This window comes from Scyliorhinus torazame, chromosome 5 (genome assembly GCF_047496885.1).
Source record: "Scyliorhinus torazame isolate Kashiwa2021f chromosome 5, sScyTor2.1, whole genome shotgun sequence".
Lineage (NCBI taxonomy): Eukaryota > Metazoa > Chordata > Chondrichthyes > Carcharhiniformes > Scyliorhinidae > Scyliorhinus > Scyliorhinus torazame.
In genome coordinates, this window is record NC_092711.1 from 47,780,338 (window position 1) to 47,797,531 (window position 17,194).

A 17,194-nucleotide genomic window follows, 5' to 3' on the forward strand; every position below is an offset into this window, starting at 1 on the left:
GGGTTGTTTATCTTTATTTACAGTTGTCCCTGGGTGGTTTATCTTTCTTTACAGTGGTCCCTGGGTGGTTTATCTATATTTACAGTGGTCTCTGGTTGGTTTATCTTTATTTACAGTGGTCCCTGGGTGGTTTATCTTTATTTACAGTGGTCCCTGTGTGGTTTATCTTTATTTACAGTGGTCCCTGGGTGGTTTATCTTTATTTACAGTGGTCTCTGGGTGGTTTATCCTTATTTACATTGGTCCCTGTGTGATTTATCTTAATTTACAGTGGTCCCTGGCTGGTTTATCTTTATTTACAGTGGTCCCCGGGTGGTTTATCTTTATTTACAGTGGTCCCCGGGTGGTTTATCTTTATTTACAGTGGTCCCTGGATGGTTTATCTTTATTTACAGTGGTCTCTGGGTGGTTTATCTTTATTTACAGTGGTCCCCGGGTGGTTTATCTTTATTTACAGTGGTTCCCGGGTGGCTTGCCTTTATTTACAGTGGTCCCTGGGTGGTTTATCTTTATTTACAGTGGTCTCTGGGTGTTTTATCTTTATTTACAGTGGTCGCTGGGTGTTTTATCTTTATTTACAGTGGTCTCTGGGTGGTTTATCTTTATTTACAGTGGTCCCCGGGAGGTTTATCTTTATTTACAGTGGTTCCTGGGTGGTTTATCTTTATTTCCAATGGTCTGTGAGTGGTTTATCTTTATTTACAGTGGTTCCCGGGTGGTTTATCTTTATTTACAGTGGTCCCTGGGTGGTTTATCTTTATTTACAGTGGTCTCTGGGTGGTTTATCTTCATTTACAGTGGTCCCTGGGTGATTTATCTTTATTTACAGTGGTCCCTGGGTGGTTTACCTTTATTTACAGTGGTCCCTGGGTGGTTTATCTTTATTTACAGTGGTCCCTGGGTGGTTTATGTTTATTTACAGTGGTCCCTGGGTGGTTTATCTTTATTTACAGTGGTCCCTGGGTGGCTTATCTTTATTTACAGTGGTCTCTGGGTGATTTATCTTTATTTACAGTGGTCCCTGGGTGGTTTATCTTTATTTACAGTGGTCCCTGGGTGGTTTATCTTTATTTACAGTGGTCCCCGGTTGATTTATCTTTATTTACAGTGGTCCCTGGGTGGTTTATCTTTATTTACAGTGGTCTTGTGTGGATTATCTTTATTTACAGTGGTCCCTGGGTGGTTTATCTTTATTTACAGTGGTCTCTGTGTGTTTTATCTTTATTTACAGTGGTCCCTGGGTGTTTTATCTTTATTCACAGTGGTCTCTGGGTGGTTTATCTTTATTTACAGTGGTCCCCGGTTGGTTTATCTTTATTTACAGTGGTTCCTGGGTGGTTTATCTTTATTTCCAATGGTCTCTGTGTGGTTTATCTTTATTTACAGTGGTCCCTGGGTGGTTTATCTTTATTTACAGTGGTCTCTGTGTGGTTTATCTTTATTTACAGTGGTTCCCGGGTGGTTTATCTTTATTTACAGTGGTCCCTGGGTGGTTTATCTTTATTTACAGTGGTCCCCGGGTGGTTTATCTTTATTTACAGTGGTCCCTGGGTGGTTTATCTTTATTTACAGTTGTCCCCGGGTGGTTTACCTTTATTTACAGTGGTCCCTGGGTGGTTTATCTTTATTTACAGTGGTCTCTGGGTGGTTTATCTTTATTTACAGTGGTCCCTGGGTGGTTTATCTTTATTTACAGTGGTCCCTGGGTGGTTTATCTTTATTTACAGTGGTCCCTGGGTGGTTTATCTTTATTTACAGTGGTCCCTGGGTGGTTTATCTTTATTTACAGTGGTCCCTGGGTTGTTTATCTTTATTTACAGTGGTCCCTGGGTGGTTTATCTTTATTTACAGTGGTCCCTGGGTGGTTTATCTTTATTTACAGTGGTCCCTGGGTGGTTTATCTTTATTTACAGTGGTCCCCGGGTGGTTTATCTTTATTTAGAGTCATCCCCGGGTGGTTTATCTTTATTTACAGTGTTTCCTGGGTGGTTTATCTTTATTTACAGTGGTCCCTGGGTGGTTTATCTTTATTTACAGTGGTCTCTGGGTGTTTTATCTTTATTTACAGTGGTCCCTGGGTGTTTTATCTTTATTTACAGTGGTCTCTGGGTGGTTTATCTTTATTTACAGTGGTCCCTGGTTGGTGTATCTTTATTTACAGTGGTTCCCGGGTGGTTTATCTTTATTTACAGTGGTCCCTGTGTGGTTTATCTGTATTTACAGTGGTCCCTGGGTGGTTTATATGTATTTACAGTGGTCCCTGGGTGGCTTATCTTTATTTACAGTGGTCCCTGTCTGGTTTATCTTTATTTACAGTGGTCGCTGGGTTGTTTATCTTTATTTACAGTGGTCCCTGGGTGGTTTATCTTTATTTACAGTGGTCCCTGAGTGGTATTTCTTTATTTACAGTGGTCCCTGGGAGGTTTATCTTTATTTACAGTGGTCTCTGGGTGGTTTATCTTTATTTACAGTGGACCCTGGGTGGCTTATCTTTATTTACAGTGGTCCCTGGGTGGTTTATCTTTATTTACAGTGGTCCCTGGGTGGTTTATCTCCATTTATAGTGGTCCCCGGGTGGTTTATCTTTATTTACAGTGGTCCCCGGGTGGTTTGTCTTTATTTACAGTGGTCCCTGGGTGGTTTATCTTTATTTACAGTGGTACCTGGGTGGTTTATATTTATTTACAGTGGTCTCTGGGTGATTTATCTTTATTGACAGTGGTTCCTGGGTGGTTTATCTTTATTTACAGTGGTCCCCGGGTGATTTATCTTTATTTACAGTGGTTCCCTGGGTGGTTTATCTTTATGTACAGTGGTCCCTGGGTGGTTTATCTTTATTTACAGTGGTCTCTCGGTGGTTTATCTTTATTTACAGTGGTGCCTGGGTGGTTTACCTTTATTTACAGTGGTCCCCGGGTGGTTTATCTTTATTTACAGTGGTCTCCGGGTGGTTTATCTTTATTTACAGTGGTCCCCCGGTGGTTTATCTTTATTTACAGTGGTCCCTGGGTGGTTTATCTTTATTTACAGTGGTCTCTGGGTGGTTTATCCTTATTTACAGTGGTGTCTGGGTGGTTTATCTTTATTTACAGTGGTCCCCGGGAGGTTTATCTTTATTTACAGTGGTCCCTGGGTGGTTTATATTTATTTACAGTGGTCCCTGGGTGGTTTATCTTTATTTACAGTGGTCCCTGGGTGGTTTATCTTTATTTACAGTTGTCTCTGGGTGGTTTATCTTTATTTACAGTGGTCCCCGGGTGGTTTATCTTTATTTACAGTGGTCTCTGGGTGGTTTATCTTTATTTACAGTGGTCCCCGGGTGGTTCAATCTTTATTTACAGTGGTTCCCGGTGGTTTATCTTTATTTACAGTGGTCCCTGGGTGGTTTATCTTTATTCACAGTGGTCCCTGGGTGGTTTATCTTTATTTACAGTGGTCCCTGGGTGGTTGATCTTTATTTACAGTGGTCCCTGGGTGGTTTATCTTTATTTACAGTGGTCCCTGGGTGGATTATCTTTATTTATAGTGGTCCCTGGGTAGTTTATCTTTATTTACAGTGGTCCCCGGGTGGTTTATCTTTATTTACAGTGGTCCCTGGGTGGTTTATCTTTATTTGCAGTGGTCTCTGGGTGGTTTATCTTTATTTACAGTGGTCTCTGGGTGGTTTATCTTTATTTACAGTGGTCCCCGGGTGGTTTATCTTTATTTACAGTGGTCTCTGGGTGGTTTATCTTTATTTACAGTGGTTCCCGGGTGGTTTATCTTTATTTACAGTGGTCCCTGGGTGGATTATCTTTATTTATAGTGGTCCCTGGGTAGTTTATCTTTATTTACAGTGGTCCCTGGGTGGCTTATCTTTATTTACAGTGGTTCCCGGGTGGTTTATCTTTATTTACAGTGGTCCCTGGGTGGATTATCTTTATTTATAGTGGTCCCTGGGTAGTTTATCTTTATTTACAGTGGTCCCTGGGTGGCTTATCTTTATTTACAGTGGTTCCCGGGTGGCTTATCTTTATTTACAGTGGTTCCCGGGTGGTTTATCTTTATTTACAGTGGTCCCTGGGTGGTTTATCTTTATTTACAGTGATCCCCGGGTGGTTTATCTTTATTTACAGTGGTCGCTGGGTGGTTTATCTTTATTTACAGTGGTCCCTGGGTGGCTTATCTTTATTTACAGTGGTTCCCGGGTGGTTTATCTTTATTTACAGTGGTCCCTGGGTGGTTTATCTTTATTTACAGTGGTCCCTGGGTGGTTTATCTTTATTTACAGTGGTCCCCGGGTGCTTTATCTTTATTTACAGTGGTCCCTGGGTGGTTTATCTTTATTTACAGTGGTCTCTGGGTAGTTTATCTTTATTTACAGTGGTCCCTGGGTGCTTTATCTTTATTTACAGTGGTCTCTGGGTGGTTTATCTTTATTTACAGTGGTCCCTGGGTTGTTTATCTTTATTTACAGTGGTCCCTGGGTGGTTTATCTTTATTTACAGTGGTCCCCGGGTGGTTTATCTTTATTTACAGTGGACCCTGGGTGGTTTATCTTTCTTTACAGTGGTCTCTGGTTGGTTTATCTTTATTTACAGTGGTCCCTGGGTGGTTTATCTTTATTTGCAGTGGTCCCTGTGTGGTTTATCTTTATTTACAGTGGTCCCTGGGTGGTTTATCTTTATTTACAGTGGTCTCTGGGTGGTTTATCTTTATTTACATTGGTCCCTGTGTGATTTATCTTTATTTACAGTGGTCCCCGGGTGATTTATCTTTATTTACAATGGTCCCCGGGTAGTTTATCTTTATTTACAGTGGTCGCTGTGTGATTTATCTTTATTTACAGTGGTCCCTGGCTGGTTTATCTTTATTTACAGTCGTCCCCGGGTGGTTTATCTTTATTTACAGTGGTCCCCGGGTGGTTTATCTTTATTTACAGTGGTCCCTGGGTGGTTTATCTTTATTTACAGTGGTCTCTGGGCGGTTTATCTTTATTTTCAGTGGTCCCTGGGTGGTTTATATTTATTTACAGTGGTCCCCGGGTGGTTTATCTTTATTTACAGTGGTCCCTGGGTGGTTTATCTTTATTTACAGTGGTCCCTGGGTGGTTTATCTTTATTTGCAGTGGTCCCCGGGTGGTTTATCTTTATTTACAGTGGTTCCCGGGTGGCTTGCCTTTATTTACAGTGGTCCCTGGGTGGTTTATCTTTATTTACAGTGGTCTCTGGGTGTTTTATCTTGATTTACAGTGGTCGCTGGGTGTTTTATCTTTATTTACAGTGGTCTCTGGGTGGTTTATCTTTATTTACAGTGGTCCCCGGGAGGTTTATCTTTATTTACAGTGGTTCCTGGGTGGTTTATCTTTATTTCCAATGGTCTGTGGGTGGTTTATCTTTATTTACAGTGGTTCCCGGGTGGTTTATCTATATTTACAGTGGTCCCTGGGTGGTTTATCTTTATTTACAGTGGTCTCTGGGTGGTTTATCTTTATTTACAGTGGTCCCTGGGTGGTTTAACTTTATTTACAGTGATCCCTGGGTGGTTTACCTTTATTTACAGTGGTCCCTGGGTGGTTTATCTTTATTTACAGTGGTCCCTGGGTGGTTTATGTTTATTTACAGTGGTCCCTGGGTGGTTTATCTTTATTTACAGTGGTCCCTGGGTGGTTTATCTTTATTTACAGTGGTCTCTGGGTGATTTATCTTTATTTACAGTGGTCCCTGGGTGGTTTATCTTTATTTACAGTGGTCCCTGGGTGGTTTTTCTTTATTTACAGTGGTCCCCGGGTGATTTATCTTTATTTACAGTGGTCCCTGGGTGGTTTATCTTTATTTACAGTGGTCTTGTGTGGATTATCTTTATTTACAGTGGTCCCTGGGTGGTTTATCTTTATTTACAGTGGTCTCTGGGTGTTTTATCTTTATTTACAGTGGTCCCTGGGTGTTTTATCTTTATTCACAGTGGTCTCTGAGTGGTTTATCTCTATTTACAGTGGTCCCCGGATGTTTTATCTTTATTCACAGTGGTCTCTGAGTGGTTTATCTTTATTTGCAGTGGTCCCCGGTTGGTTTATCTTTATTTACAGTGGTTCCTGTGTGGTTTATCTTTATTTCCAATGGTCTCTGTGTGGTTTATCTTTATTTACAGTGGTCCCTGGGTGGTTTATCTTTATTTACAGTGGTCTCTGTGTGGTTTATCTTTATTTACAGTGGTTCCCGGGTGGTTTATCTTTATTTACAGTGGTCCCTGGGTGGTTTATCTTTATTTACAGTGGTCCCCGGGTGGTTTATCTTTATTTACAGTGGTCCCTGGGTGGTTTATCTTTATTTACAGTTGTCCCGGGTGGTTTATCTTTATTTACAGTGGTCCCTGGGTGGTTTATCTTTAGTTACAGTGGTCTCTGGGTGGTTTATCTTTATTTGCAGTGGTCCCTGGGTGGTTTATCTTTATTTGCAGTGGTCCCTGGGTGGTTTATCTTTATTTACAGTGGTCCCTGGGTGGTTTATCTTTATTTACAGTGGTCCCTGGGTGGTTTATCTTTATTTACAGTGGTCCCTGGGTTGTTTATCTTTATTTACAGTGGTCCCTGGGTGGTTTATCTTTATTTACAGTGGTCCCTGGGTGGTTTATCTTTATTTACAGTGGTCCCTGGGTGGTTTATCTTTATTTACAGTGGTCCCCGAGTGGTTTATCTTTATTTACAGTCATCCCCGGGTGGTTTATCTTTATTTACAGTGGTTCCCGGGTGGTTTATCTTTATTTACAGTGGTCCCTGGGTGGTTTATCTTTATTTACAGTGGTCTCTGGGTGTGTTATCTTTATTTACAGTGGTTGCTGGGTGTTTTATCTTTATTTACAGTGGTCTCTGGGTGGTTTATCTTTATTTACAGTGGTCCCCGGGATGTTTATCTTTATTTACAGTGGTTCCTGGGTGGTTTATCTTTATTTCCAATGGTCTGTGGGTGGTTTATCTTTATTTACAGTGGTTCCCGGGTGGTTTATCTATATTTACAGTGGTCCCTGGGTGGTTTATCTTTATTTACAGTGGTCTCTGGGTGGTTTATCTTTATTTACAGTGGTCCCTGGGTGGTTTATCTTTATTTACAGTGGTCTCTGGGTGGTTTATCTTTATTTACAGTGGTACCTGGGTGGTTTACCTTTATTTACAGTGGTCCCTGAGTGGTTTATCTTTATTTACAGTGGTCTCTGGGTGGTTTATCTTTATTTACAGTGGTCCCCGGGTGGTTTATCTCGATTTACAGTGGTCTCTGGGTGGTTTATCTTTATTTACAGTGGTCCCTGTGTGGTTTATCTTTATTTACAGTGGTCCCCGGGTGGTTTATCTTTATTTACAGTGGCCCCTGGGTGGTTTATCTTTATTTACAGTGGTCTCTGGGTGGTTTATCTTTATTTACAGTGGTCTCTGGGTGGTTTATCTTTATTTACAGTGGTCCCTGGGTGGTTTATCTTTATTTAAAGTGGTTCCCGGGTGGTTTATCTTTATTTACAGTGGTCCCTGGGTGGTTTATCTTTATTTACAGTGGTCTCTGGGTGGTTTATCTTTATTTACAGTGGTCCCTGGGTGGTTTATCTTTATTTACCGTGGTCTCTGGGTGGTTTATCCTTATTTACAGTGGTCCCCGGGTGGTTTATCTTTATTTACAGTGGTCCCTGAGTGGTTTATCTTTATTTACAGTGGTCCCCGGGTGGTTTATCTTTATTTACAAAGGTCTCTGGGTGATTTATCTTTATTTACAGTGGCCCCTGGGTGGTTTATCTTTATTTACAGTGGTCCCCGGGTGGTTTATCTTTATTTACAAAGGTCTCTGGGTGATTTATCTTTATTTACAGTGGTCCACGGGTGGTTTATCTTTATTTACAGTGGTCCCTGAGTGGTTTATCTTTATTTACAGTGGTCTCTGGGTGGTTTATCTTTATTTACAAAGGTCTCTGGGTGCTTTATCTTTATTTACAGTGGACCCCGGGTGGTTTACCTTTATTTACAGTGGTCCCTGAGTGGTTTATCTTTATTTACAGTGGTCCCTGGGTGGTTTATCTTTATTTACAGTGGTCCCTGGGTGATTTATCTTTATTTACAGTGGACTCTGGGTGGTTTATCTTTATTTACAGTGGTCCCTTGGTGGTTTATCTTGATTTACAGTGGTCCCTGTGTGGTTTATCTTTATTTACAGTGGTCCCTGGGTGGTTTATCGTTATTTACAGTGGTCCCGGGGTGGTTCATCTTTATTTGCAGTGATCCATGGGTGGTTTATCTTTATTTACAGTGGTCTCTGGGTGATTTATCTTTATTTACAGTGGTCCCTGGGTGGTTTATCTTTATTTACAGTGGTCTCTGCGTGTTTTATCTTTATTTACAGTGGTCCCTGTGTGGTTTATCTTTATTTGCAGTGGTCCCTGGGTGGTTTATCTTTATTTAAAGTGGTCCCTGGGTGGTTTATCTTTATTTACAGTGGTCCCCGGGTGGTTTATCTTAATTTACAGTGGTCCCCGGGTGGTTTATCTTTATTTACAGTGGTCCCTGGGTGCTTTATCTTTATTTACAGTGGTCCCTGTGTGGTTTATCTTTATTTTCAGTGTTCCCCGGGTGTTTTATCTTTATTTACAGTGGTCCCTGGGTAGTTTATCTTTATTTACAGTTGTCCCTGGGCGGTTTATCTTTATTTACAGTGGTCCCTGGGTAGTTTATCTTTATTTACAGTGGTCCCATTGGTGGTTTATCTTGATTTACAGTAGTCCCTGGGTGGTTTATCTTTATTTTCAGTGGTCCCTGGGTCGTTTATCTTTATTTACAGTGGTCCCTGGGTGGTTTATCTTTATTTACAGTGGTCCCTGGGTAGTTTATCTTTATTTACAGTGGTCCCTGGGCGGTTTATCGTTATTTACAGTGGTCCCCGGGTGGTTTATCTTTATTTACAGTGGTCCCTGGGTGGTTTATCTTTATTTACAGTGGTCCCTGGGTGGTTTATCTTTATTCACAGTGGTTCCTGGGTGGTTTATCTTTATTTACAGTGGTCCCCGGGTGGTTTATCTTTATTTACAGTTGTCCCTGGGTTGTTTATATTTATTTACAGTGGTCTCTGGGTGGTTTATCTTTATTTACAGTGGTCCCTGGGTGGTTTATCTTTATTTACAGTGGTCCCTGGGTGGTTTATCTTTATTTATAGTGGTCCCTGGGTGGTTTATCTTTATTTACAGTGGTTCCCGGGTGGTTTATCTTTATTTACAGTGGTCGCTGGGTGGCTTATCTTTATTTACAGTGGTTCCTGGGTGGTTTATCTTTATTTACAGTGGTCCCCGGGTGGTTTATCTTTATTTACAGTGGTACCTGGGTGGTTTATCTTTATTTACAGTGGTCCCCGGGTGGTTTATCTTTATTTACAGTGATTCCCGGGTGGTTTATCTTTATTTACAGTGGTCGCTGGGTGACTTATCTTTATTTACAGTGGTTCCTGGGTGGTTTATCTTTATTTACAGTAGTCCCTGGGTGGTAATCTTTATTTACAGTGGTCCCTGGGTGGTTTATCTTTATTTACAATGGTCCCTGGGTGGTTTATCTTTATTTACAGTGGTTCCTGGGTGGTTTATCTTTATTTACAGTGGTCCCTGGGTGGTTTATCTTTATTTACAGAGGTTCCCGGGTGGTTTATCTTTATTTACAGTGGTCCCGGGTGGATTATCTTTATTTACATTGGTCCCCGGGTGGTTTATCTTTATTTACAGTGGTCCCTCGGTGGTGTATCTTTATTTACAGTGGTTCCCGGGTGGTTTATCTTTATTTACAGTGGTCCCCGGGTGGTTTATCTTTATTTACAGTGGTCCCTGGGTGGTTTATCTTTATTTACAGTTGTCCCCGGGTGGTTTACCTTTATTTACAGTGGTCCCTGGGTGGTTTATCTTTATTTCCAATGGTCTCTGTGTGGTTTATCTTTATTTACAGTGGTCCCTGGGTGGTTTATCTTTATTTACAGTGGTCTCTGTGTGGTTTATCTTTATTTACAGTGGTTCCCGGGTGGTTTATCTTTATTTACAGTGGTCCCTGGGTGGTTTATCTTTATTTACAGTGGTCCCCGGGTGGTTTATCTTTATTTACAGTGGTCCCTGGGTGGTTTATCTTTATTTACAGTTGTCCCGGGTGGTTTATCTTTATTTACAGTGGTCCCTGGGTGGTTTATCTTTAGTTACAGTGGTCTCTGGGTGGTTTATCTTTATTTGCAGTGGTCCCTGGGTGGTTTATCTTTATTTGCAGTGGTCCCTGGGTGGTTTATCTTTATTTACAGTGGTCCCTGGGTGGTTTATCTTTATTTACAGTGGTCCCTGGGTGGTTTATCTTTATTTACAGTGGTCCCTGGGTTGTTTATCTTTATTTACAGTGGTCCCTGGGTGGTTTATCTTTATTTACAGTGGTCCCTGGGTGGTTTATCTTTATTTACAGTGGTCCCTGGGTGGTTTATCTTTATTTACAGTGGTCCCCGAGTGGTTTATCTTTATTTACAGTCATCCCCGGGTGGTTTATCTTTATTTACAGTGGTTCCCGGGTGGTTTATCTTTATTTACAGTGGTCCCTGGGTGGTTTATCTTTATTTACAGTGGTCTCTGGGTGTTTTATCTTTATTTACAGTGGTTGCTGGGTGTTTTATCTTTATTTACAGTGGTCTCTGGGTGGTTTATCTTTATTTACAGTGGTCCCCGGGATGTTTATCTTTATTTACAGTGGTTCCTGGGTGGTTTATCTTTATTTCCAATGGTCTGTGGGTGGTTTATCTTTATTTACAGTGGTTCCCGGGTGGTTTATCTATATTTACAGTGGTCCCTGGGTGGTTTATCTTTATTTACAGTGGTCTCTGGGTGGTTTATCTTTATTTACAGTGGTCCCTGGGTGGTTTATCTTTATTTACAGTGGTCTCTGGGTGGTTTATCTTTATTTACAGTGGTACCTGGGTGGTTTACCTTTATTTACAGTGGTCCCTGAGTGGTTTATCTTTATTTACAGTGGTCTCTGGGTGGTTTATCTTTATTTACAGTGGTCCCCGGGTGGTTTATCTCGATTTACAGTGGTCTCTGGGTGGTTTATCTTTATTTACAGTGGTCCCTGTGTGGTTTATCTTTATTTACAGTGGTCCCCGGGTGGTTTATCTTTATTTACAGTGGCCCCTGGGTGGTTTATCTTTATTTACAGTGGTCTCTGGGTGGTTTATCTTTATTTACAGTGGTCTCTGGGTGGTTTATCTTTATTTACAGTGGTCCCTGGGTGGTTTATCTTTATTTAAAGTGGTTCCCGGGTGGTTTATCTTTATTTACAGTGGTCCCTGGGTGGTTTATCTTTATTTACAGTGGTCTCTGGGTGGTTTATCTTTATTTACAGTGGTCCCTGGGTGGTTTATCTTTATTTACCGTGGTCTCTGGGTGGTTTATCCTTATTTACAGTGGTCCCCGGGTGGTTTATCTTTATTTACAGTGGTCCCTGAGTGGTTTATCTTTATTTACAGTGGTCCCCGGGTGGTTTATCTTTATTTACAAAGGTCTCTGGGTGATTTATCTTTATTTACAGTGGCCCCTGGGTGGTTTATCTTTATTTACAGTGGTCCCCGGTTGGTTTATCTTTATTTACAAAGGTCTCTGGGTGATTTATCTTTATTTACAGTGGTCCACGGGTGGTTTATCTTTATTTACAGTGGTCCCTGAGTGGTTTATCTTTATTTACAGTGGTCTCTGGGTGGTTTATCTTTATTTACAAAGGTCTCTGGGTGCTTTATCTTTATTTACAGTGGACCCCGGGTGGTTTACCTTTATTTACAGTGGTCCCTGAGTGGTTTATCTTTATTTACAGTGGTCCCTGGGTGGTTTATCTTTATTTACAGTGGTCCCTGGGTGATTTATCTTTATTTACAGTGGACTCTGGGTGGTTTATCTTTATTTACAGTGGTCCCTTGGTGGTTTATCTTGATTTACAGTGGTCCCTGTGTGGTTTATCTTTATTTACAGTGGTCCCTGGGTGGTTTATCGTTATTTACAGTGGTCCCGGGGTGGTTCATCTTTATTTGCAGTGATCCATGGGTGGTTTATCTTTATTTACAGTGGTCTCTGGGTGGTTTATCTTTATTTACAGTGGTCCCTGGGTGGTTTATCTTTATTTACAGTGGTCTCTGCGTGTTTTATCTTTATTTACAGTGGTCCCTGTGTGGTTTATCTTTATTTGCAGTGGTCCCTGGGTGGTTTATCTTTATTTAAAGTGGTCCCTGGGTGGTTTATCTTTATTTACAGTGGTCCCCGGGTGGTTTATCTTAATTTACAGTGGTCCCCGGGTGGTTTATCTTTATTTACAGTGGTCCCTGGGTGGTTTATCTTTATTTACAGTGGTCCCTGTGTGGTTTATCTTTATTTTCAGTGTTCCCCGGGTGTTTTATCTTTATTTACAGTGGTCCCTGGGTAGTTTATCTTTATTTACAGTTGTCCCTGGGCGGTTTATCTTTATTTACAGTGGTCCCTGGGTAGTTTATCTTTATTTACAGTGGTCCCATTGGTGGTTTATCTTGATTTACAGTAGTCCCTGGGTGGTTTATCTTTATTTTCAGTGGTCCCTGGGTCGTTTATCTTTATTTACAGTGGTCCCTGGGTGGTTTATCTTTATTTACAGTGGTCCCTGGGTAGTTTATCTTTATTTACAGTGGTCCCTGGGCGGTTTATCGTTATTTACAGTGGTCCCCGGGTGGTTTATCTTTATTTACAGTGGTCCCTGGGTGGTTTATCTTTATTTACAGTGGTCCCTGGGTGGTTTATCTTTATTCACAGTGGTTCCTGGGTGGTTTATCTTTATTTACAGTGGTCCCCGGGTGGTTTATCTTTATTTACAGTTGTCCCTGGGTTGTTTATATTTATTTACAGTGGTCTCTGGGTGGTTTATCTTTATTTACAGTGGTCCCTGGGTGGTTTATCTTTATTTACAGTGGTCCCTGGGTGGTTTATCTTTATTTATAGTGGTCCCTGGGTGGTTTATCTTTATTTACAGTGGTTCCCGGGTGGTTTATCTTTATTTACAGTGGTCGCTGGGTGGCTTATCTTTATTTACAATGGTTCCTGGGTGGTTTATCTTTATTTACAGTGGTCCCCGGGTGGTTTATCTTTATTTACAGTGGTACCTGGGTGGTTTATCTTTATTTACAGTGGTCCCCGGGTGGTTTATCTTTATTTACAGTGATTCCCGGGTGGTTTATCTTTATTTACAGTGGTCGCTGGGTGACTTATCTTTATTTACAGTGGTTCTTGAGTGGTTTATCTTTATTTACAGTAGTCCCTGGGTGGTAATCTTTATTTACAGTGGTCCCTGGGTGGTTTATCTTTATTTACAATGGTCCCTGGGTGGTTTATCTTTATTTACAGTGGTTCCTGGGTGGTTTATCTTTATTTACAGTGGTCCCTGGGTGGTTTATCTTTATTTACAGAGGTTCCCGGGTGGTTTATCTTTATTTACAGTGGTCCCGGGTGGATTATCTTTATTTACATTGGTCCCCGGGTGGTTTATCTTTATTTACAGTGGTCCCTCGGTGGTGTATCTTTATTTACAGTGGTTCCCGGGTGGTTTATCTTTATTTACAGTGGTCCCTGGGTGGTTTATCTGTATTTACAGTGGTCCCTGGGTGGTTTATATTTATTTACAGTGGTCCCTGGGTGGCTTATCTTTATTTACAGTGGTCCCTGGGAGGTTTATCTTTATTTACAGTGGTCTCTGGGTGGTTTATCTTTATTTACAGTGGTCCCCGGGTGGTTTATCTTTATTTACAGTGGTCCCGGGTGAATTATCTTTATTTACAGTGGTCCCCAGGTGGTTTATCTTTATTTACAGTGGTCCCTGGGTGGTGCATCTTTATTTACAGTGGTTCCCGGGTGGTTTATCTTTATTTACAGTGGTCCCTGTGTGGTTTATCTGTATTTACAGTGGTCCCTGGGTGGTTTATATGTATTTACAGTGGTCCCTGGGTTGTTTATCTTTATTTACAGTGGTCCCTGTGTGGTTTATCTTTATTTACAGTAGTCCCTGAGTGGCTTATCTTTATTTACAGTGGTCCCTGGGTGGTATATCTTTATTTACAGTGGTCCCTGAGTGGTTTATCTTTATTTACAGTGGTCCCTGGGTGGTTTATCTTTATTTACAGTGGTCCCTGGGTGGTTTATCTTTATTTACAGTGGTCCCCGGGTGGTTTATCTTTATTTACAGTGGTCCCTGGGTTGTTTATCTTTATTTACAGTGGTCCCTGGGTGGTAATCTTTATTTACAGTGGTCCCTGGGTGGTTTATCTTTATTTACAGTGGTCCCTGGGTGGTTTATCTTTATTTACAGTGGTCCCTGGGTGGTTAATCTTTATTTACAGTGGTCCCTGGGTGGTATTTCGTTATTTACAGTGGTCCCTGGGAGGTTTATCTTTATTTACAGTGGTCTCTGGGTGGTTTATCTTTATTTACAGTGGACCCTGGGTGGTTTATCTTTATTTACAGTGGTCCCTGGGTGGTTTATCTTTATTTACAGTGGTCCCTGGGTGGTTTATCTTCATTTATAGTGGTCCCCGGGTGGTTTGTCTTTATTTACAGTGGTCCCTGGGTGGTTTATCTTTATTTGCAGTGGTCCCTGGGTGGTTTATCTTTATTTACAGTGGTCTCTGGGTTGTTTATCTTTATTTACAGTGGTCCCTGGGTGGTTTATATTTATTTACAGTGGTCTCTGGGTGATTTATCTTTATTTACAGTGGTCCCTGGGTGGTTTATCTGTATTTACAGTGGTCCCTGGGTGGTTTATATTTATTTACAGTGGTCCCTGGGTGGCTTATCTTTATTTACAGTGGTCCCTGGATGGTTTATCTTTATTTACAGTGGTCCCTGGGTGGTTTATCTTTATATACAGTGGTCCCTGGGTGGTTTATCTTTATTTACAGTGGTCCCTGGGAGGTTTATCTTTATTTACAGTGGTCTCTGGGTGGTTTATCTTTATTTACAGTGGTCCCCGGGTGGTTTATCTTTATTTACAGTGGTCCCGGGTGGATTATCTTTATTTACAGTGGTCCCCAGGTGGTTTATCTTTATTTACAGTGGTCCCTGGGGGGTGCATCTTTATTTACAGTGGTTCCCGGGTGGTTTATCTTTATTTACAGTGGTCCCTGTGTTGTTTATCTGTATTTACAGTGGTCCCTGGGTGGTTTATATGTATTTACAGTGGTCCCTGAGTGGCTTATCTTTATTTACAGTGGTCCCTGAGTGGTTTATCTTTATTTACAGTTGTCGCTGGGTGGTTTATCTTTATTTACAGTGGTCCCTGAGTAGTATTTCGTTATTTACAGTGGTCCCTGCATGGTTTATCTTTATTTACAGTGGTCCCTGGGTGGTTTATCTTTATTTACAGTGGTCCCTGAGTGGTATTTCGTTATTTACAGTGGTCCCTGGGAGGTTTATCTTTATTTACAGTGGTCTCTGGGTGGTTTATCTTTATTTACAGTGGACCCTGGGTGGTTTATCTTTATTTACAGTGGTCCCTGGGTGGTTTATCTTTATTTACAGTGGTCCCTGGGTGGTTTATCTTCATTTATAGTGGTCCCCGGGTGGTTTGTCTTTATTTACAGTGGTCCCTGGGTGGTTTATCTTTATTTGCAGTGGTCCCTGGGTGGTTTATCTTTATTTACAGTGGTCTCTGGGTGGTTTATCTTTATTTACAGTGGTCCCTGGGTGGTTTATATTTATTTACAGTGGTCTCTGGGTGATTTATCTTAATTTACAGTGGTTCCTGGGTGGTTTATCTTTATTTACAGTGGTCCCTGGGTGGTTTATCTTTATTTCCAGTGGTCCCGGGAGGTTTATCTTTATTTACAGTGGTCCCTGGGTGGTTTATCTTTACTTACAGTGGTCCCTGGGTGGTTTATCTTTATTTACAGTGGTCCCTGGGTGGTTTATCTTTATTTACAGTGGTCCCTGGGTGGTTTATCTTTATTTACAGTGGTCCTTGGGTGGTTTATCTTTATTTACAGTGGTCCCTGGGTGGTTTATCTTTATTTACAGTGGTTCCTGGGTGGTTTATCTTTATTTACAGTGGTCCCTGAGTGGTTTATCTTTATTTACAGTGGTCTCTGGGTGGTTTATCTTTATTTACAGTGGTCCCTGGGTGGTTTATTTTTATTTACAGTGGTACCTGGGTGCTTTATTTTTATTTATAGTGGTCTCTGGGTGGTTTATCTTTATTTACAGTGGTCCCCGGGTGGTTTATCTTTATTTACAGTGGTTCCCTGGGTGGTTTATCTTTATTTACAGTGGTCCCTGAGTGGTATTTCGTTATTTACAGTGGTCCCTGGGAGGTATATCTTTATTTACAGTGGTCTCTGGGTGGTTTATCTTTATTTACAGTGGACCCTGGGTGGTTTATCTTTATTTACAGTGGTCCCTGGGTGGTTTATCTTTATTTACAGTGGTCCCTGGGTGGTTTATCTTCATTTATAGTGGTCCCCGGGTGGTTTGTCTTTATTTACAGTGGTCCCTGGGTGGTTTATCTTTATTTGCAGTGGTCCCTGGGTGGTTTATCTTTATTTACAGTGGTCTCTGGGTGGTTTATCTTTATTTACAGTGGTCCCTGGGTGGTTTATATTTATTTACAGTGGTCTCTGGGTGATTTATCTTTATTTACAGTGGTTCCTGGGTGGTTTATCTTTATTTACAGTGGTCCATGGGTGGTTTATCTTTATTTCCAGTGGTCCCGGGAGGTTTATCTTTATTTACAGTGGTCCCTGGGTGGTTTATCTTTACTTACAGTGGTCCCTGGGTGATTTATCTTTATTTACAGTGGTCCCTGGGTGGTTTATCTTTATTTACAGTGGTCCCTGGGTGGTTTATCTTTATTTACAGTGGTCCTTGGGTGGTTTATCTTTATTTACAGTGGTCCCTGGGTGGTTTATCTTTATTTACAGTGGTTCCTGGGTGGTTTATCTTTATTTACAGTGGTCCCTGAGTGGTTTATCTTTATTTACAGTGGTCTGTGGGTGGTTTATCTTTATTTACAGTGGTCCCTGGGTGGTTTATTTTTATTTACAGTGGTCCCTGGGTGCTTTATTTTTATTTATAGTGGTCTCTGGGTGGTTTATCTTTATTTACAGTGGTCCCCGGGTGGTTTATCTTTATTTGCAGTGGTTCCCTGGGTGGTTTATCTTTATTTACAGTGGTC